Consider the following 22,812-nt stretch of genomic DNA (forward strand, 5'->3'; position numbering starts at 1 on the left):
GTACAACTGCTTAGGAACCTGGGCTTGACTTTTGGCTTCAATATCCAGAAAAAAATGTTGTGAACAAAATGACTACTCTTGTTATTATGAGAGCCAGTGCCAGTGAGCATACCTTTGTAAGGGTATCAGGGTGATGGATGCCAAAAGGGATGAACATAGGTTTTATTCTGTTTTTAAATGCCATACAAAATCAGAACTCAAAAATGTGCTATGCTCCACTGGCTGTCCTGATGTGGATGGACTGGCTCTACATGCCTTTGTATCACCTACTGCCATACCTGAATTTGCTTTTGAAGGTACCATTCTAGTGCTTTCAATATTACATAGCCCTAAAAATACCATCCACATAATAATTTGGCCAGTCTGGAAAACACCAGTTTTTCTAGGGCTGCTACATAAGTCAATGAAAAAAGATTCCTATCTAATTTAATGGGAGTTACACAGTTCATATTCATAAACAGTTTTGAAAATGCCAGGGTAAACGTAAGACTCCTAGAAGTGAAGTTGGGATATTGATGTATTGATTTTATATTAATGCCCCAAAAGCATTTCCATTTCAGCAAGTGTATAGTGGTAATAATATTGTTTTGTAGGCTGAAATCTCACTGAAAAGATTAGTATAAATAGTGTTCTACAATGCACTTTGTGGGCCAGATGCATAACGATTAAGTCTCATTGGGTGCATTTACATAAATATGAATATTTAAATCACCCAGCCCTTTAATAACTTGCTTTGAGTTATCATCTACCACCAAAGTGGGCTCCTATTTCTCATGGCATTTGTCCTCCTTGGCAGATGGATTCCACCCTCTCCTTCTGCCCCCCTGAGGAGCCTCACAGCAGAATGTGGCTCATTCTAGAGACACTTTCCTATACTTCAAAGCATGCAAGATTTGGAGATAAACTTAATCTGGGCCTCCTTTGAGGGAATTCAGTGTTGCATTCCACAACTGCCATCCTGGACAGGTAAGCACAGGTAACAGCCCCCTTGGAAGAACAGGAGATAAAAACATGGACCACAGTAGGGTTTCTTCTTTTTCTATAGGAAAAGCTTGAGAGAAGAAAAGGTTGACTTCAGTCAAGTTTTTTCTTACCTTTAAACCCATTTAGTTCCATAGATGGATGATTATTTTAGCTTTTTGTCCTTCAGCCATCCCCTAGACTTGGACTTTCATTGCTACAGAGAGGTAGCTATGCCCACTGGCTATAGCACTGGGTTGAGATGCAGAAGACCTGTTTCTAACTCTACTGCTGGATTTCTGAGTAACCTTGAACAAGTCCCCTTTCCTCTTTTTTCCCCATCTGTAAAATATGAATGAAAACATTGACCTCTTTCTTAAAGTACTTTGAGAGCTATGGATGAAAATGTCATATAAGTGCTAGGTATTTTGATTATGGTATTACTTAAAAATGGAATTTTCTTCCAAAGCAACCGTGAATTATAATTAAGTGAATGTGCTACTACAATGCTGTTTTATAGCCACTAATCCAGTTCCTGAATGGAAAAATTGACAAAGCCAAATAATTTATACCCAAGAACAAACCAGATTATTGTTGCTGTTCAATAGCAGAACAATATTGTTACTTTTGTAACCCAGTTGGTATTGATATGGAGGTTTGTTTGAGATATGGATTCTTGCATTGTATAAGGTAAACAATAGAAGATCTGCATCAAAGAAAAAGCCATCAAGCTGTGCTGTCATGCAAGTACAGTGAAATAATGCCAGCTCTTTGGAGAATGAGAAGATAGCAGGTTATGTGAGAACAAATACTACAAAAACTAATTCAGGAAGAAAGCAAGCAAATGAAAAGAACAGCGTGTCCCACCAAACAGTAATATAAATGAGAAGTTACCAAAGGAACTCTTGAAATTATTCAAGAATGATGCTTTCCATGATGTTTAAGCAATATTTTCCCCAATGTTTAAATAATTTTCCTTTACTGTTTATAATAGCTGGGGAATCAGGAAAGGGTAAACAGTTTCCCTACTGGCCATTTTTAATCCTGGATTGTCTACATGCTGGCGTGTTATTGGCAGGTTCCTCAGCAGTGCTCTTCTGCCCACCGGGAAAGTTATTACAGGGTAGCTTGTGGAATATAGAAGCATATAAGAGTAGGTCTAGAAGAGACCTTGGCAGGTCATTTTGTCCAACCCCCTGCTCAAGACATGATCATCCCTGACTAAACCACCCCAGTCAAGTGCTTGTCTAAACTGCTGAATGGCTAAATGGCTGGACTGCTGCTTTTGACTTTGAACAGGAGAAAGAGTGGTTATAAGAAAAACAAGAAGATTATATTATAAACAGAAATGTTTACTAAACCAACATTGAGCATGAACATACTCTCCTTCCAGCTGACAAACTTTAGGGTAACAAACATTTATGCTAGACTGGCTGGACTATGCAATCAGACATCTCTTTTTTCACTCCTCTTTTAAAACTTATCCCACCCTAAACTTGTATTTGTTCCAAAGAAGCAGCAATGCTGTTTAATATCACTTCCCTTCAGGAGCTGGGAGAATTGTGTGAGAGAAAACTCTTTCAAAAGGAAAAAAATATTTTGAAACGTACTGTATGAGAATTTCCTCAGAAAGAGGCTTTTTTTTTGTCTTAGTTCAATCATACTCATTCTCCAGGGACCAGCTGACTCTTTCCTTTATGAACAAAGAAAGTGCCAGCTCCAGGAGAACTTGTCATCCTTTCATTCAAGAAGTGTTAAAAATTAACCCACTGCCAACATAAATGTTTGGACTCACTATTCAATCCATTCCCATATGAACAACATATAGTAATTAGGAATATCTCTCAGGGCCAGACCCTCAACTGGTGTAAATTACCATAGCTCCAATCACTTTAAGTCACTGAGGATACATTTATGCAGCTCTGTATAGCTCCAGCTGAGCTAGTAACAGTACTGGCAGTTTAGCTATGTCGGTGCAACTAATTAACCTGGGAGAAGAATAATACTGTCCCAGCTATATTTGGTCCAGGATTTTTGCTAGTATTTCTGTACAGCTCTGCATTCTACCATCTATCCATACCAGCTCAGCCAGAGCTAGCATGGGTATCCACTCAGAGCTATGCGTTACACCTTATAAATATACAATGAACTATACCGCTATGGAGCTGTGCTGATTTATACCAGCTGAAGATCTATCCCAAGACCCATGTTGGAGTATGGAAATGAGGAAGCTGGTGGAGAACATTGTTATATGTACAGAAGTGGAGGCAGAATGTAATGTAGAGAATGGGAGGTGTTTTCTCTGTGTCTCTTTTCTTCCCATACTGGCTGCGACCAGATGTGCAAGGGCATGTGGTTGCAGCGGCAAAAATACTAGCAACGCAAATTTGTGCCACTATATTTTGCTGCATCGCATATGCCTGTATGTGCATTTTGTTGAGGGACAAATTGTCCCACTTTGAGCAAACTGCCCTTGACCAGCTCCTCCTGGTTCCCGGGATGCTGGAGGAGCTGGGTCACAACTGAACGAGTGGAGGATGCTCTGGCTGGCAGCTAGAGTATCTCCCTAGAGGATCAAGCCTCCATGTCTGCTGGTGCATGCTCCTGTCATGTGTGCCACATCACATTTTTTTCCAGCTCTTTTTTTTGCTACTGGGATTTTCCAGTAGCAAATTTTGGCCCCATACTGCAAATTTGAAGCTTGGGGCATGTTTTAATGTTCCCCATGTGCAGTTTGTGGCACCACAAACCTCACATCCCTGCTCATCTGGATGCGGACATTGTGTCTGCCTTGTTTCTTTCAAATGTAAACTCTTTGGGACCAAATTGTCTGTTAGTACAAATCTGTATACAATGGGGCCATTATGTGGGTTAGGGCTTCTAGATGCTAGCTGAATAATATACCATAATGTTATTATGTTGGATAGCACTTCATTACATAGTGAGTAGGGATTCTGTATGGAGTAAGAAAGGGTGTGGAAATGGTCCAAAGTGATGTGAAAACAGATAAGGCCTGAGTCGAAACAGGTTAGATGTGAAGGGAAAATAACAGCACAAATTAAATTTGGAGTATCCAAGCAAATAGCTTGGTAACCAAGACCTGGAGGGCACCCAGTTTGCTGGAGAAAGTCAGAGAAACTGCAAAGAATGAAACAACGAATACGATGCACATCATTTTGATGGTGCCATTATTTTCAAAAGGAAAAGGACAAAACCATGAGTGAAAGAAATATTATCTTCATGGTTCAGAGAGAAGATTAGAAATAATGGTGGGTGAAAAAACACACACATAAAAATTAAAAGTCTATATAAAAGGGAATGAACACTTGTCCTCTTTGACGTTCCAAATCTCAGCCTCATTATTCATTTTAGAAATGCCTGTCCTGATACCTTTGTTTTCTACCATGTAAGTTTGTTTTGTTACACAGTTACATCTGGTTAGATTAGCAGTGATGAAGGCATTGCCAAAACCTCAGGGCAGAACTACTGAAAGAGTTCAAAGCTAAGCAGGCCTAGCAGGAAAAAAACCCACACAGTTTGCTAGTCTTCATGCACAAATTGGCAAGAAACATTAGACAAGATACAGTACTAGTTTAAATTTAGTTAATTTTTTTAGTTCACTGGGTCATCATCCTTCCTCAATGTACAGGGTGTTACTGTGATAATAAGGATAAGCTTGTCTAGGAAAGCCTACAAGTAAGGCATAGCTGGATGTGTTGTTGTTTTTCTCCTCTAGCATTGCATCATTCAGAGCAGTGAGTGTGTACAAACAAGTGAAGCTAGGCAGAAAACAGATGTTTTCCACACAATCAGTTCACAAATAATGAGACTGTTTCAATGCATGTTGTTAGCTCTCCCCCTCACGGCTAAAACCAATGAAATCCATTGGGAAGCATGCAACTAAAAAAAAGCAAAGGCAGATTTTATTTTTTTTTATGGAGAGGGTAGGATGAGGAATGGGGAAATTTTGCTCTATAACTAAAGTGTCTTAAAACCTGGCTAGATTCCTTTAATGTGCCAGAAGAAAAGTATGAACCAAGATACCTTACTATCAAAAGGATATGATGTATCATAGGAATGCAGTGTGGCATAAACCATTTCACACTAAGTTCAGTATACAAAAGTCTAAACTGGAAATGCCAATTCATCTTAGTTCATTGACCACTGTTTATCAGTTTATGTGAAGAACAGTTGGTCCGAGTCTGAATCCAAACAGATCACAGATGGATCTTTTTGTGAGCAGTCTTGGGAGATAAGCTAAGAAAGACTGAGCATAGAATCGGGACCATTCTCATATCCAAACCTGGTACTTCTAGAGCAAAGCTGCATTAATCTGTCCATAATAAGGCATGCTGGTGGGGCTGAACAATACAGTAATGTACAAATGGAGAACTTCCGTCTCCATTTCTGTCAATCCATAAGGCCTCACAAATATTTAATTAATTTAAAAATAATAAGACAAATCCCTTCTGAACAGCTTCAGGAATTAAAACAAAAGGTACTGAAAGCACAGAACCAAAAGGTCCTTTTGTAGTGTATAGCCATAAACATGTAAGAAGCAAGTAGAAGTATAAGAATCAGAGTTTTATTAATTATATGAGAAGACCAGAGGTACATGCTAAATTCCCAGCAACCAGTCTCAAAATTGTATTCTGCTCCCTTCCCAAACTATATCCCTCCTGAAACTTGATCCTTCTTCTTCAGTTCTTTCTTCTCTTAATCCTCCAGGAGACTATCTGGGTAAATAATATATTCTCAAACTAAAGGTAAATGAATGCAATTATCTGGACAAAGTAATTGCACTGAAATGCCATGTTCCAGGCCTTGACAGTGCATTATCTTCTTTCAATAACTGGAGAAACACAAAACAGGTGGAAAAGTTCCATCCACTTATGATTTCTCTTCACTTGCATCCATGTGTCCATGTTCAATGCCTGCTTTCCCCCCTCCCCTACAACAAAATCCATGAGAAACAAGAAAAAAGACAGGAGCAAGAGTTGGACAAGCATGAGGGCTGAGGTCCTATCAGATATGCAATGATTTAATAACTTCTGATAGGTTGGTCAATAATCTAACACAATGCAGAAACAAAAAGTTAGTGCACAGTTGTGTGTCACTGCAGATCTCTTCAGTTCTGAGTACACGCTAACAGTACAATGCCAGCTTTCAACATTTAGGCTTCAATAAATATCTAAAGTGAAAGCTTGCAAATGAAATTTATTCACATAAAAGGATGATCAGGGTGAATCCTCCATCAAGTTTGTTCTAGTGTTGTAGCATGTGCTTTTCTTCCCCATTAAAACACAATGGCCATTACTTCTTTGCTCTGAAAATAGTGCATTTTGCCACTATTCCACTCCACTTACAGATCCTCTTCTGGTATGACTGGGGGAACCTAGGAAATGATCTGATGATTCCCTTGTCTTTTAATTCTGAGACAGGGCTTAATTTCTTACCCTGACCTGCCTCTGTATGATCTTGTCCCTCACCAGATCATTCATAGAGGCCAAACGTGCAATCACTCAAAGAACATCCAATGGATCTCATTTATCAGAAGTGTTTCAGGTGCAAACAAAAGCTTTTTTAAAGAGTGTTTTGACTGGAAGTGGCAGCATTAGAGTGATGCTGTAGCCACAATGGTCCAAGGATTATGTAGGAGGCAAGACTTTTTTTCTGGTACTATCTTTTATTGGGTCAACAGCATAGGTGGAATAAAGTTAGACAAGCTTTTGAATGCAAGACATTCTTCAGGTCTGAGCAATAAATGCCTAAGATTGAAAGCAGTGAAGATTCTCCAGCAATCCAGATAACTCAAGATAACTATTTGTTTCATTTAATAGGAGAGTGAAGTATTGACGCAACTTGCATTTTAAATCACTCTGGTGAACAGTGCAACCTAAAGCAGTGAGGTCTCATGATTAGGACAGGGAATTTAGAGTTGGGGTGTGTGGATTCGATTATAGACTGATACTCACTTTCTCAGGCTTCTCATGCAGAATGTAAAATATATAATTTACCCCCTGCTTTTATTCTTGGGTAGTATAATGTAATAAATATCTTAGTATCTAAGAAAGCTTAAGGCTCTGCTAAGGACAAGAGGACTGTCACCTCTCCCGGACAAGATGGGACTATGGTTGGTGGGGTGTGGGGAGCCATTCAAGAATTGGCAGAATTTACATTGACATCACTAATCGAGGGATTAGGACTCTAGCTTGTTATTTTAAGTGTCCTGGGCTGCTCCTGGATGACCAAATATGGGCTGTGACCAAAATAAAAGTGAGGGGCATGCAAAGCTGCAAGGATCTTGCCACAATTGCTATGCCCTTGCCACCTGGAAATTCAGTTCATGTAGTATCATCCCTGTGCAGTGAATACCCTGAAACAGAAGAATGTGAGTTTGATCAGAGCTTCACATCAGGATCATATTGATTGGATATTCATTGGATGCCAATAAAGTATCCAGATAGAGCCTTAGGTGCTGGTTATTAAATTTTCTTGAGACTTGGTTACATAAGATACCACTTTCCACCCATCACAGTAGATATCAAGTGAGGCACCTGAGTGGGGACTCCCTCATTAAATGTGGGAACTCCCTCATACTCCGTGATCGGTCCTCTACTGTGCAATGCTCACACCTCATTCTAGGCTGCCAGATCCATCTCTGAAGACAGGTGACAGGGAGGTACCATTTGATTTACAGGTCAGGTTTTCTGGTGGTGTGTATATCTTTTGAGCATAGAAGAAGATTTGATTTGACGGTTTTTTCCCCCAAATTATGAAATTATGTTGAGTGCTGCTGCTGAGGGATGAATGTCTCTTTATGCTCCCATAAATATAGGGCAGAGTAAACAAATCAAATGTGAGAATTCAGCTTTCACTGTAAATGTGGGATGAAAAAATTATCAGGTGTTTTCCCTCTAAAATTTCTGCAATTCCTGATGCTCAAAATTTATAAATAACTTATTTTACCAGTTGAAACATGACAATGGCATTTTTAAACCCACAATGCAATCAATTTGGAGAAAAGAAGATGCCAGTGTGGGGGCTACTCCTGCAGAGACTTATGCACAGAAGTAGCTTTATTCATTCAAGTGGCTGCAGTGGCTTAAGAGTGACTACCCCTACATCGGTAAAGTTGCTCACATATGTAAGTATTTAAAGCTGTGTTACTCAACCTTTTTCTGCAGTGGGCCAGATGGAAAGTGCCCAGTCTGACTGGACCATATCCAGCCAGTGGTTCCAATCCAGTTCTCAGGATTGGCATGGTGGGAACTATCTGGCCATGCAGAAGGGGTGAGGAGCAGCCTGACTCCAGCCTGGCCCTGCAGTGGGGAGAAGGGGGCTTCATATGCTCTTGAGGGGAAGGACTGTGACCCAGTTGGGGGTGAGGGAAAAGAGGTCATGGCTCAGCCCCATGGGAGGGAGGGAGGGGTCATGGACTGATGCTGTGGGGGGAGGGGAGGTAGCCCAGCCCCAATCTGGCCCCACAGGGGAAAAGGGGGCATGGCCCATCCCTGTGAGGGGGAGGGAGCATGGCCTGGCCCCAACCTAGCCCCACAGGGGAAAGGGAGCATAGCTGGGCCTTGCAGAGGAAAGACAGCATGGCCTAGCCCCAACATGGCCCTGTGGGGAAGGTGGGGGAATGGGCTACAGCCTCCCTCCAACATGTAGGACTTGCGATTTGGGAATTTGGCAGGGGTGAGGATGGCCATATTAATGGCTACTGTTCCCTGACTGGTAAATTTCCTGACCTGTGGGGAGGCTCAGGGGCCAGATGCAATGGCTCTGCATTTGGCATGCAAGCTGGAGGCTGAGCACCCCTATTTTAAAGGATAGGACCATTATTTTCGTATAGGTTAGTTAGCCTGTTCATGTTTTCTGGTAGTAGCAGTAATTGTTTTGGCTTTGCATTAGCTTCCCCATGTTGGATAGTGATATACCTCTGCCTCACTAGCGGCCTCACCCAAGATTTTACATCTGGAAGGAAACCTGAATGTGTAAGAAACCTGGCAAGCAGACTCAGGCTTTGAAGAAACCTCAGTGCGTCAGTAAAATTTTGCTACCAACGCACATGCCATAACTGTTTATGACAGTGAAACAGAGTGGTATATTTTATGAACAGAAAAGTACAAACACTAAATACCATGTGAATGAGCAAACTACTGAGCTTGGGTCTAGGAAACTAAACCCAGCACATCAGAGATTTGTGCCATCTATTGTTTACAACTTACACCCAACCATTTCTGAGATCAAAATTAAATTGTACTTTACACACTCTTTTGTATTGTATAAACAGTGATAGGCTCTGCTTAATGTGTGGAACAATGCTGTTTGTAGAAAGCCTGCTACCAGTTTAAGTTTTACTGCAGAGAAACCACTATCTGTTCCAAAGTTAGTATATGCTAGCAGGGTTAACAGCAAGGATAGATAATTTTATAATCAGCCTAGAGTAGGGGTGGAAAAGATTAGTGATTACTTTGGAAAGCTGGATATTTTCAGGACAGCAGGGTCAGGTGAGATTCATCTGAGAGTACTCAAGAATTGGCTGAAGTAATTGCAGAGAGACTGACTCTTATCTTTGAGAACTCATTAAGGTAAGGTCCCAGAAGACTGGAAAAGAGCAAATATAAAAAATGGGGAAGGAGGAAAACCCAGGGAATTACAGGTCAGTCATTCTATTTTTGTTACGCAAAAAGATGCTGGAGCATATCATGAAGGAATCTGTAACACCTAGAGCTGGTGTCAGCAACCTAAGGCATATTACAGGCCAGATCCAGCAAGTAGGACTGTTGGGTCTGACTCATGGAGCTAGGGGGTTTTGGTGGCATTCAGTGGTGAAAGGCTTACCCCCATGGTGCTGTGCCTGTGAAGGGGACTTCAGAGTTGCTGAGCGATGGCTAGGCAACAGGGAGATGCAGCAGTGGTGGAGGCAGCAATGACCTAGCACCAGCCTACTTCAGACCTGAGTTGGGTCATTTCAGTCCATTACTAGAAAATGTTGCCGACTGCTGGTTTAGAGGATAACATGGTGATAAGGGACAGACAACACAGATTTGTCAAGAACAAATGCTTAACCAACTTGATTTCCTTCTATAGCAAGGTGACTTCATATGATAGAAGAGTCCTGTATGTGATAAATCTTGACTTCTGACACTAGCTTCAATGGTGTTCTTATAAATAAGCTAAGAAAATATGGTACATATCGAAACTATGGTAAGGTAGGTGTGTGATAAGTGGGTGGGTAGTCATACTTAAAGAATAGTCATCAATGGTTCAATGTTTAACTGGGAAGAGGTATCAAGGAGTTTCCCAGGGGCCTGTTCTGGTTCTAGTACTGTTCAGTATCTGCAGTGATTTGGAGGATGAACTGAGAACACATTTGGTAAATCTGGAGGATGGGACGAGGATCAAAACTGACTTGAAATGTTGGGCAATGATCTGATATAACACAGAGAAAAAAGTCAGGACAAGGACAAACAAGAGCAAGAACTTATGATGGAATAATCACACGCACAACTGCAAAATGAGAAATGACCGACTAGGCTTCAGTACTGCAAAAAAGGACCTGGGAGTTATTGTGAACCACAAACTGAATATGAGTCAACAATTAGTATTGTAGCACAAAAAAAACAAAAACAAACAAAAAAAAAAAGCCATTAGCTTACAAAGTTGTACAGGTTAGGGGTTATTTAGAAAAACTGGATGAACAGGATGCACCCAAAGCTGCTGAGGGAGTTGGCCAATGTGATTGCAGAGCTATTGGCCATTATCTTTGAAAACTTGTGGTGATTAGGAGAGTGCCCAGTCTGACTGTGGGCCATATCCAGCCAGTGGTTCTGATCCAGTTCTCAGAACCGGTGTGCTGGGAACCATCTGGCCATGCAGAGTGGGGTGAGGGTCCTGGATGATTGGAAAAAGGCAAATATAGTGTCCATCTTTAAGAAAGGGAAGAAGGAGGGTCTGGGAAACTACAGACCAGTCAGTCCCTGGAAAAATCATGAAGCAGGTCCTCAAGGAATCAATTTCTAAGCACTTGGAAGAGAAGAAGGTGGTTAGGAACAATCAGCGTGAATTTATGAAGGGCAAGTCATGCCTGACCAACCTGATTGCTTTCTATGATGAGATAACTGGCTCTGTAGATGTAGGGAGAGCAGTGGATGTGATATACCTTGACTTGAGCAAGGCTTTTGATACTGTTTCCCACACCATTCTTGCAAACAAGCTAAGGAAGTGCAGGCTTGATGAATGGACTGTAAGGTGGGCATACAATTGGCTGGATCATTGGACTCAAAGGGTAGCAATCAATGGCTCAATTTCTAGTTGGCAGCCAACATTAACTGGAGTGCCCCAGGGGTTGGTCCAGGTGATGGTTTTGTTCAATATCTTCATCAAAAACCTGAAAGGTGGGATGGAGTGCACCCTCAGCAAGTTTGTGGATGACACCAACCTGGGTGAAGTAGTAGATATGCTGGAGGATAGGGCTAGACTTAGACAAATTGGAGGATTGGACTAAAAGAAATCTCATGAGATTCAATAAAAAGAAGTGCAAAGTTCTGTACTTAGCCAGCTGGTCCCCAGCCTGTAGCAGTGCATGGGATTGTTCTGGCCTAACCAGCAGCTCATCAGAAAAGGACCTGGGGCTTACAGTGGACAATAAGCTAAATATGAGCCAATAAGGTGCCCTTGTTGACAAGAAGGCTAACAGCAAACTGGGCTGCATTAGTAGAAGTGTTGCCAGAAGATAGAGGGACATAATTTTCCCCTCTATTCAGCACTGGTGAGACCACATCTGGAGTACTGTGTCTGTTTTGGGCCTCCCCATTACAGACAGGATGTGAACAAATTGGAAAGAGTCCAGCGGAGGGCAACAAAAATGGTTAGAGGGCTGGGGAACATGATTTATGAGGAGAAGCTGACGGTATTGGGCTTATTTAGTCTGGAGAAGAGAAGACTGAGGGGGGATTTAATAACAGCCTTCAACTACCTGAAGGGTGGTTCCAAAAGGATGGAGCTAGACTGTTCTTTGTGGTGGCAGATGACAGAATAAGGAGCAATCGTCTCAAGTTACAGTAAGGGAAGTTTAAGTTAGATATTAGGAAAAACTCTCACTAGGAGGGTAGTAAAGCACTGGAACAGGCTACCCAGAGAGGATGTGGAATCTCCATCCTTAGAGGTTTTTAAGACCTGGATAGACAAAGTCTTGGCTGGGATGATGTAGTTGTGGATGGTCCTGCCTTGAATAGGGGGTTGGACTAGATGACCTCCTGAGATTCCTTCCAACCTGAATTTTCTATGATTCTATCTATTAACAAGAAGGTCACATGCAAGTTGCAGGAAATGATTCTTCCACTGCATTCAGCATTGGTGAGGACTCTCATTGAGTTCTGTGTTCCCTTGTTGAGCATTACACTGCAAGACAAATGTGGACAAATTGGAAGGAGTCACAAAAATAAGCAACAAAAACTATAGCAGATCTAGAAAACATGATGCATAAAGAGCAGATGGAAGAATTAAGTCAATTTAGTCTGGAAAAGGGAGGACTGAAGGGGGGCTTGATAACAGTCTTTGAATACAAACAGATTTCTAAAAAGAATGGTGATCAAATGTTCACTGTGTTTGCAGAGGACAGGACAGAAGGTAATGGGGTTAAACTGCAACAAGGGACATTTAAGCTGGATATTAGGTATAACTTTCTAACTATTAGGTTGGTTAAGTTCTCCAACAAATTGCCATAGAGAGGTTATGGAATCTGTAGAATTGGAAGTTGGACAAACATTTGGTTGGAATGGTTTTGACAGGGAGGATCCTACCTTAATGAGATTGCTGGACTAGATGACTCCTGGACATCCCTTTTGGCCTGATTTTCCTATGATTCTTTCATTCTTTATTATACATATATGGTTCCAAATGTGGATATTGTCTATATTCCATTTGAATGAATGAATATGGAAAGACTCAAATGAGGGGGAGTAAAAAATGTCTAATGAAACCATATTCTGTCACAAAATGGATATTCATCAACATTAAATTGTTCCACTGGAAGATAATGAGGCTGAATTTTTCATTAGGAAAAACTAATCAAAACATTTTGTTTCATTTGGTTAACTGTGTGACTAGGCTGCATAATGCATCATGGGAGTCAGTGATATGGACAGACAGCAATGAGTCCTGTGATTTGTATTCTACCCAGGGGTAAAATCCATAGCATAGGAGAGAGGCATGAGAAAGGCCCTGCTTCACGCTGTCATGAGATCCTTTGGGATGCAGATTAATGTAGATGTGAAATTAAGTGAAACATTTCTGTTTTGAAATTTTGATTTAATGAAAAGTGTTGATACTGTGATCTTTAAAAGTGATCTGTAAAAGTGATCTGTAAAAGTGACTTTTACTGTGATCTGAGACTAAAATAAATGCCAACACACTGGGTTTCCCTGAAGGATGAATATTGCAGGTTTTGTTCAGCTTTTGCTTAAAAGAAAATGTCCAATGTTAACACCTGAGCAGATGCCCTGACATACTAAGGGGCCTATGATGTGTTTCCTTTCTGAATTTCCTCACAATGTTTCTTCCCCAGTCCTTACCTCCCATAATTTTCTACTGAGGGGCTTCTGTGGACAGGGAAAATAATACTTTGTTGCTAGTGCTTACCAGCACAGGACCTACCAAGGTTTTTGTCCTACCTCTAAGGGAGACCGCCTGGTCTTAAATTTTCTTAAGTCACTCTTTCTACTAAGAACAAAATGTACCATGCCTTTTACTTTCATTATCCAGGAGGCTTGTTCAGCTGTGTTTCTGAGGAGCACTAGATCATATAATAGCCAAGAAGGTTAATCACACCAATGCCTCTGCAAAATGCACCCCTGGGATCCTCCCAAGCACCAATACATTTTGGAGCTTTGCTGTTTGTTTTAAATGTAGGAGGTAATGAAGGGTGAAAGGGTCAACCAATCTTACAGCATTCCTCATGAATGAGAAGAGATGGGGCTCAGGTGCAAGAAATGAGAAAGGTATTCTTTATTAACACTGCTGAGCAAACACAGACACTAACTTTTCCTGGCTCTTCTGTGTACTGGGAAAGGTGCACAGCTTACACTGTAGAGTTGCGGACGAGGGTCTGTATAAGTTCTGGACCAGCAGCTGCCATCTACACAAAAATGTCTAACCCGTTCAGTCCTTGGCTTTTCAGATGTGTTTGCCAGGTAGGGTGCCAATGAATGTCAATCTTTGTGACTGTTTTTGCTGTATGGATGCCCATTTATTGGACACTGAGAAGAGATCATTTCCAACACTGACAATGTCAGAAGCTAACAGAACAGATTTTGGGTTGGATTTCATTTGGGTTTGGGTATAAAGTAGTAAGTTAAGGTATTATACTATACTGCATTTCTCAATTCCAGTCTCCTGAAAAGTTAAGTTTCTGAGCTGAACATTTTATTCTTTTATTCCAATCACTTCTATCCTACCAACCCTCCAACTGCTGCTGTGAGCCATAATCTCTCACATACTCTTGGGGAAAAAAAACTCTTCAGGGAGTGTATTTATATGCAAATTCAGAGAGAATGTCTACTGAGCTAGCCACGTTATAGTGCTATGGCTCTTTGGAATTTGTGTACATATGTAGCCAGGGCTTACAAGTTTGTCTATTATTCATAAATGTGGTTACTTGGCAGCCATGTATTTTTTTTATGTAACATTTTCATTATCAACTGTGGCCCAAAACTACAAGAATATGTTTGTGATATTTGCTGATGACCCCAAGTTGGGAAGCATCATCAATACCAAGGAGTTTGGAACATCATGCAGGAAGAAAGAATTGGCTCATCTTGAGAATCGGGGTAGTAAAAATTGGATGAAATGTGATACTACAAAATGCAAGGCCCTGCACTTAGAGGCTTAACATGAAGATGTCTGCTATAAGCTAGGTCTTATCTGTTAGAAACAACAAATAAGCAGACAAGGGGTGTGGGGTACAGTGGTGTATACACACTTCCCTTTCCACAGTGTAGCTTGCAGGCTCCAGTTCCTCTATGGAATCCAGACCATGCCACAGGAGATGCAGCTGGTGACTTTTTTTAAATCCCTGAAGCAGGCAAAAATCCCCTACTACGGGCACCCCTTCCCTTCCCCTCTGTGCTCAGCAGCATCTTTCCTCCCATTCTTCCCTTCATCCTTTCTAGCCTCTAGGCACAGAAAACCACTGTCCCAGGCTGATCCGGGTGGGAAAAGCCTCAGAGCTGCTCCTGCTGGCTTCAGCTGGGGCTGAGGAGCAGGTACGCAGGAAAAGGAGTTCATCAGGTGACAGCAGCAGTGGGCTCCCTGAGGAGCAGGAGCAGACTGAGGGACATTGAAATCACCTGTCGCTGTCACTGTCCCCAGCTGAGCCTTGGGATGCTCCCTGCAGCTGGGGCTGCTGAAGCTGCTCCCTGCAGCTGGAATGGCTATGACAGTGGTAGTGGTAGGTAGGCAGGCCTCCCCCTTCCTGTGTAAATAGAGAGGCAAGTAGGGGAATGGGAGGAAAGGCACGAGATATTACTAACCACAAAGGTGAAGGGATGGAGTAGGGAAGGTAACATTCTTATGTTATGGAGACTTTAAAAAAGTCTCTGGCTATTGCTCTAGCAGCATAATTTGTCTGCCCTAGGTGGAAGGAGAAGGCTGGAATATGGGCTACAGCCCCCTTTGCAGCAGTGGTCATTCTTCCCACCCCCATCTTTGCAAACACCTGTGGGGGTCAAAAGATCTGGGTGCATTCACTGATTTCAGAAAGACTAAATGATCAGCTGGGATGAAAGCAAATGCAACCCTACGGTGTTTCAGATATGGTGTTTCCAGTGCCCATTGGACAAGGCACTTGTAGGACCTCATTTTGGGTGTTACATACAATTCTGGCAGACAAGGTAAATCTGATATCTTTTATTAGACTAACTCAAAGAGTTGGAAAAATTCTTCTTTGCAACCTTCTGGGTATAAATACCCATTGTCAGGCTGAGGAAGCATCTGTAGTTGGTGTGTGCTCCTCGTAGATGGAATGAATTCTGGTTGCGTATGCTCAATTCATCTTCATTCAAACTCAGCTGAAAGCAGAGAAAGATTTCTAGGGAATTCAGGGGAACGGAGAGCCCATTTTATGAGGAGAGACTATATAAGCCTCATTGTTTAGCCTAGCAAAAAGAAGGTTGATAGGGGAAATAATTGTTGCCTGTAAATGATCAGGGGATAAACACCAGGAAGAAAGAAAAGCTATTTAAATTAAAGGGTAATATTGGCATGAGAACAAATAGAGAGAAATTGGCCATGAATAAATTTAGGCTGCAAATTAGAAGCAGCTTTCTAAGCATCAGAGAAGTGAGGTCCAATCGGAGTAGTAGGGAAGAGCAAGCTAGCTAGTTTAAACACAGGGCATGCTCAGTTAACAAAAGTGATTAGGAAAGCTAGGAACTGCACTTGATGAAGTAGGGAATCCTGTCCAGCTCTGTATCCTATGTTTTTCTATGCCTATATTCTTGCCTATAAGGTGCAAAGACAAAACAAAAGCATTCAACTGGCAAGGAAAACTTACCAAATGGCAGACTAATGGTGATAGTTTGTTCAGATGTTACTGCACACTTCTAATACTTGAAATAACGTTGCAGAAAGTGCTTCAAAGCTCCAGAAGCTTCCACAACCCCAGCAGCTCCTTAACATAGTGCTTTGCTCATAGTAACCATGCCTTCTGTTTGGAAACATCATGGTCACCCTTGCAATCTAAACCAATAATAATAATAAATCATTAGTAGACATGGTAGTCATTCAGCTGTATCTGCATTAATTTTTTTCCCCACTGGTGCTGACCTTCAAAATGGCTGTTAAACATAATAAAGAAAAGACTGATTACAGGACTGAAGAATAATAATGACACTTGGTACTTTATAGTTCTAAAGTGCTAGTGTAGCAGAAAGCCCCCTTTTCCTCTTGCCTGCATTTGCTCTCCCCTCTTTGGATATGTTTCTCTTTTTCTACCTTTTCTTCCTTCTTCTCTCTTTCACTTTAAGATAAGGAATTGTGTTTTAAAATTTGTATGTGTGCATTTTGTATCTCCCCTTGTAGTTTGGTATTTTTATCTATTTGTGTGCCATGGCATTTATAGCTTATATTTTATACTCCTCACCTTTCAACTTTCAACTGAATGTGTTTAGTTTCATAAGTAAATTATACATTGTAACAATGTTAACAAGGGCAGGAATCAAACTGCCCTTCCTTGTATCAGGCTGGCCCTTGAAAGAGCGAGTGAATCAGTGATTGAATGGGTTTAGGTTGTAGCCGTGTTGGTCTAAGGATATAGGCAGACAAGGTTCCTTGGGTGAATTTGATATCTTTTATTAAACCAACCCAAATGGTTGGAGAATAGTTATTAAGCAAGCTTTCGGGCTCAAAAACCTTTTTGAGCCCGAAAGCTTGCTTAATAACTATTCTCCAACCATTTGGGTTGGTCTAATAAAAGATATCAAATTCACCCAAGGAACCTTGTCAGTGATTGAATGTGTAACGTGATTGAATGTGTAACACAGTAGCAGCAGACAGCAATTATCACCTGGAAGCTGCAGATCAACCAACTGAAGAACTCAATAGAAGACAATGTAACAACCAGGAAATCTCTAAGTCACTGATCAAGGGCTAGAAGCCCTGGCCTGAGTTAATCAACGCCAGAGACCAACTTTTGGGCTGAATATCTCCAGATCGACTACTCCCAGAGCCCTATTCTAAATTCATCAACGGACTCCCAAACCTGCACGTTCATGCGGACGACCCCTGGGGCTGACAAATGCTGTCCAGTAGCCACCGAGGGTGGGGGGGGGGAAGTCCCACAAGGGTCAATGACCCCTGGATTGGGCAAACCTGAAAACTGGGGAGTCACCAAAGTCTGCCAAGGACAGATAAAAGGCAGTGAAAAGTGACCCTCAGGGGCGCCCTCTTGATCTCCAACTCGACCAGACCTGTCCAGCCAGAAGTACCAGCCGGCGACCCCCTTCTGGAAGATAACACCACACTGAAAGAAGCCTCAACGACAGACTCCAGCGTTTGTAGGATAGGTATACCTGACTCTGTAGCCTGCTACTGTGTGTGTGTGTGTGTATGTGTGTGCATGTGTACATGTGTGTGTGTGTGTGTGGGGACCAGCCCCAAGGTTTATAATTACAGTGTTTCAATCCGCCTAATAAACTAGAATTTTAAGGATCCTGAGTTGGACATTTGTAGCCAACACTAGTTGGATCAAGCCCTACTAGTTTGATTAAATAATCAGCAAGTGCGCTGACAGACATGAAAAGAAACAAAACAAAACAGTGCTTCACCAGAAGAGGAAGCACATTAATTGACCCAGCTCCCCAGTGTCTGTATAGACTGGGTGCTTCAGCAGGCCTTTTTGGTACTTTTATATAAAGCTGATTCACTAAGCTCTTAGATAAAAGCGTCAAAAATCCCCACCGAAGCATCCAATCTATACAGACATTGGGTGAGCTGGGTCTAACTAACGAGATGCCTCTCCTGGGTGCGCACTGTGCTGGGTGCAGGGGCATGCTGAGCTGAAAGTAAAGCACTGGTTTTTTTTTCCATATCTGTAAGCAGCCTAAAACTATTTGCCTGAGCTATTTGCCTATTTTGCCCTCTGCATGTTCTGTGTCATGCAATTAGTGGGTTAATAGTGCAATTATTTTAGATGAGCAACACATGCAAATTAACTATCATACCATAAAAAAGTCCAACCAGTTATTAAGTTAGAGTTGGAAAATGTGTACTAACCTTATCGCTGCTTTCTATCCAGCTTTAATTTGCACATGTAGCATAGCTATGCCCCTGTGGCTGGAAACCTCATCAGCTGATGAGACTCCTATCTGTAGCAGTTCATGGGGTGGTCTGGATAATAGGAGTCTCATTAGCTAATGAGTCTCCCATCTACACAGCAGGAGCTGGTGCAGGGGGACCCCAGGATCATAATCCTGCCCTCCACCTCCCTCTACACCAGCAATAAGGCATGATAAGGTCTGATGCTGGATCCTACAGTCATTCCTTTTTCTATGCACGTGTGGCATGGCAAAAGGCATGATTCCATGGATTGTGCATTATATCCTATTGTGTCTAGAGGGGCCCTGAGTAACATATGCAAGATTTGGCCCATTTATGAATAATTGAAAGGTTGGATGAATTTGATAAGTTGGTTCCTAGAAAAGCTTGGGACTTGGGACCTAAGTTGACTAGCCTTTCTGCAGTGTGGGGAATCCTTTCCCATCACATAGAATGATTTTTTGCAAAATCAAATTAGAGAATATGGGGGGGGGGGGGAAAGCCTATCTAATAAATGCTCATCTCCTCCTTCCTTTTTCCTGACTATAGGTCCAACCTCAGGGTGTGGTTATCTGTTTGAATCATTGTTCTTCACTTGCAATCTGCTGTATCCTCTAGTAGGATCCTTAGATTTTTCATCTTTCCCTATGGTGTCTTTCCACACCTGTCTTACTCATCCTCTTGGCCTATTGCCATCTAGGGTCATCTCAGAACACTTATACACTGGTTTCTGTCTGCCCCACCTCATCAGTGGCCAAACCATTTCAATCTAGCTTCTCTGTTATTTGTGGTGATTTACCATACTCTTTAGAATGTCATGTTGCCATCATTTCTCCCATTATCCTTCAGGCTGACTCCCAGAATCAACATTGTCAATTGTTTATTATGAATAAACCTTGGATCATCTCTCATTGGTGTGAAATTAATTTTATTAAAGTCAAAGGCAAGATTCCCGTGACTTCAGTAGGGCCTGAATATCAGTGTGACTTACCTTTCATCCTTGGATTACATTTATTTGTGACACGCAAATAGATAATGATCTGCTGTTAGAATAATCAGTCTGAACTCATGGTAGAGGTGATATCTTTTATTAGACCAACAAGATTTTTGCAAAAAAAAATCTTCAATTGCAAACTTTCAGGCCCATCACCCTTCATCAGGCAATGGAGAAAAGATTGTAAAAGTTTTCCTGGGTAGAACTGCAAGTTCATATTTCATAAGATTTAACAGAGGAGTCAATAGATGGAAAGTTCCTCTGGGCAGGCAGGTCTTAGCTGTTAAAGTATCTCTCACCTCTCTTGTGAGGTTCTGTAATGATGCAAATTAGCATGGGTGACTGGTGCCTCCTAAGTCTAGGGCGGGGCAGGACGGGGTGGGGGGAGGGGTAGGAAGGCACTTCCACATGATGATGATAATGATGGGGGATCACTCGCGAAGAAGTAAGATAGTCTTCCAAGGATCTTAATAGTGAGTCTACAGGTGGCTCCATAGCCCAATTCTAGATCCACATGTCTTGTTGCAGTGAGGACAGATGTTTCCAGGAGGGATAAGCACTGTGTTGTTGTACTGAATGTTCTGAAGTTCTTTTTGCCTGTTCCTCTTTTCCTCTTTTGCCTGTCGATGAGCTGTTTCAAAGTGTTGAGGTCCTTCCCAAAGAGACTTCCTCCATTTTGGTCATTTCTGAGCAAGGCTCTCCCAAGTGCTGACATCAATGTTACACCTCTTTATGTTTGCCTTCAGGGTGTCTTTGAAGTGCTTTTTTGCCTTCTGCTACTTTGCTGACCTTCTTTCAGCTGTAAGAAAAAAAATTATGTTTGGAAGGCAGGAGTTGGGCATGCAAACAACATGACCTGTCCAGCAAAGTTGATTTTGGATGAGCGTGGCCTCAGTGCTGTTGGAATTTGCTTTGGCTAAGATGCTGATGTTTGTGCGTCTATCTTCCCAGCTAATCTGAAGGATCTTGCGAAGGCACTGTTGGTGGTACTTTTCCAAGCTCTTGAGATGTCTTCTGTATGTGCTCCAAGTTTCCGAGCCATACAGCAGAGTTAGAATGACAATGGCTTGATAAACCAAGAGCTTCATTTAAGCAAGGTTGTCATGATTTAAGAAGACTCTCTTACTCGGATGTCCAAAGGCTGTGCTTGAACATTTCAAGCAGTGTTGTATTTCCGCATCTGCCTTTGATGAAAGATGGTTTCCAAGATAGGTGAAGTGATCCATGTTCACCAGCAATTCTCCGTTGATTTGAATGGCAGGGCGGGGTTGTTTCTCCATTTGGAGCAGGTTGGTAAAGGACTTGCATTTTCCTGATGTTTAGAGTTAGGTCAATACTCTCGTAGACTTCTGAGAATACATTAAGAAGGGTCTTCACTTTGGACATGAGTCTGTTGAGGTTGAAGAGTCTTACATCCATCCTATACACAATTTCATTTCCAGGTGGGAGCTTTCTGTCAACGAGGTGCATTATGGTGGACATGAAGATGGAAAACAAAGTTGGAGCAATGATGCAACTTGGCTTCACTCCTGTTTTCACCTCAAATGGTTCTGGTTGACTCCTGTTACTGAGAACCCTTGCTGACATGTTGTCGTGGAGAAGTGTCAGAACTCTGATGAACTTGTTTGGGCAGCCAATTTTGGACAAGATTTTCCATAGAGTTTTGCAGTTTACAGAATTGAAGACTTTAGAGAGTTCAATGAAGGCCAAATAGAGAGGTCGATTTTGTTCATGACGCTTCTCCTGGATTTGACATGCTGTAAAGATCATGTCTGCAGTTTCTCGAGATGGTCTGAAGCTGCTTTGAGATTCTGGAAGAATTTCTTCCACAAGTGGGAGAAGGCAGTTACCAACGATACAGGCGCTGACTTTCCCAGCAGTGGCCAACAATGAGATTCCTCGGTAGTTTCTGAAGCAACTACCGAGACTTCCACATGTGGCATGGTGGTGGTGGAAGTGCCGGCACTTCTGCCGCCGGCAGAGCCAATTTCAGGGGAGGCACTAGTGCTCTCTGTGCCCCCCTACCAGCCAGAGTGTTTGCTGTCAGGGGGGGCACCAGCGGTTTTGGCGAGGCACATGCTCCCCCACCTCCCATGCATTGCTTATGCAAATCAGCTTGAACAAAGGCGGGGCAGTATCTCAGGTTTCAGGTAGCCATAGTTGTTTCCTCCTTGGGAAAATATAAAGATTTCATTTATAAAATTGGCTAAAATTTGATATCTTTCATGTGTCAGATATCCAGGTTACAGCTCTATTGGTCTAGAGGAAAAAGCAATCTGGGTTCATGGTAGAGGTGATATCTTTTATTAGACCAACAAGTTTTTTGCACCAAAAAAAATTTTAATTGCAAGCTTTTGGATACCGGCTGTTAGAATGACATTCCCCAGCCTGGTAATTTCAACTTCTCTCTGTTAACATAACACTCTCTTTCAAATAAATCCATTAGAGGAAGACAGAGGTGGAGTGCAATTCCATAAAGTTTTCCTTACAGATTTTGTCTCCAAGACCACCTTTATAGGAGAGATGGGAAAGCACATAATGTCTTAGTCTAATAATACATGAGTAGCAATTTTTGAGGAGTGCAGCAGTTTTGTTTCTGTTGCATATTCTACAGTGCAGGCTCAAATGTGTGAGCAGCAGCCAATTACCCACATGCATAAACCATACCATACTTAGTACAGTTCAAAGAGGCTTTCTCCTTTTGCATTTAACCGCATAGCTTCCCTGTGGCTACATGCTTTCTCAAGATTAAAATCAACCATTTGGATGTTTCTCCATCTCCCCAGCATGTTAAATTCTTGTTCCAGTGTATGACTCTGTATAGTTATTGTTCAGCCATTTCAGATTGCCTTTTTTTCTCCCAAGGCAATTTGAAATGCAGCTTCACTCTCCAAGGAAGGCAGTGTGATCAAATTAAATTTTATTTCTACATAAATAACAAAACAATTAAACACACACAAACTGTTACTTACAATGTGATTATAGCAAGCAAAAGAACTATAGAAAACTGGTATCATCACCCACAACATATCAGCTCC

This window comes from Alligator mississippiensis, chromosome 4, assembly GCF_030867095.1.
Source record: "Alligator mississippiensis isolate rAllMis1 chromosome 4, rAllMis1, whole genome shotgun sequence".
NCBI lineage: Eukaryota > Metazoa > Chordata > Crocodylia > Alligatoridae > Alligator > Alligator mississippiensis.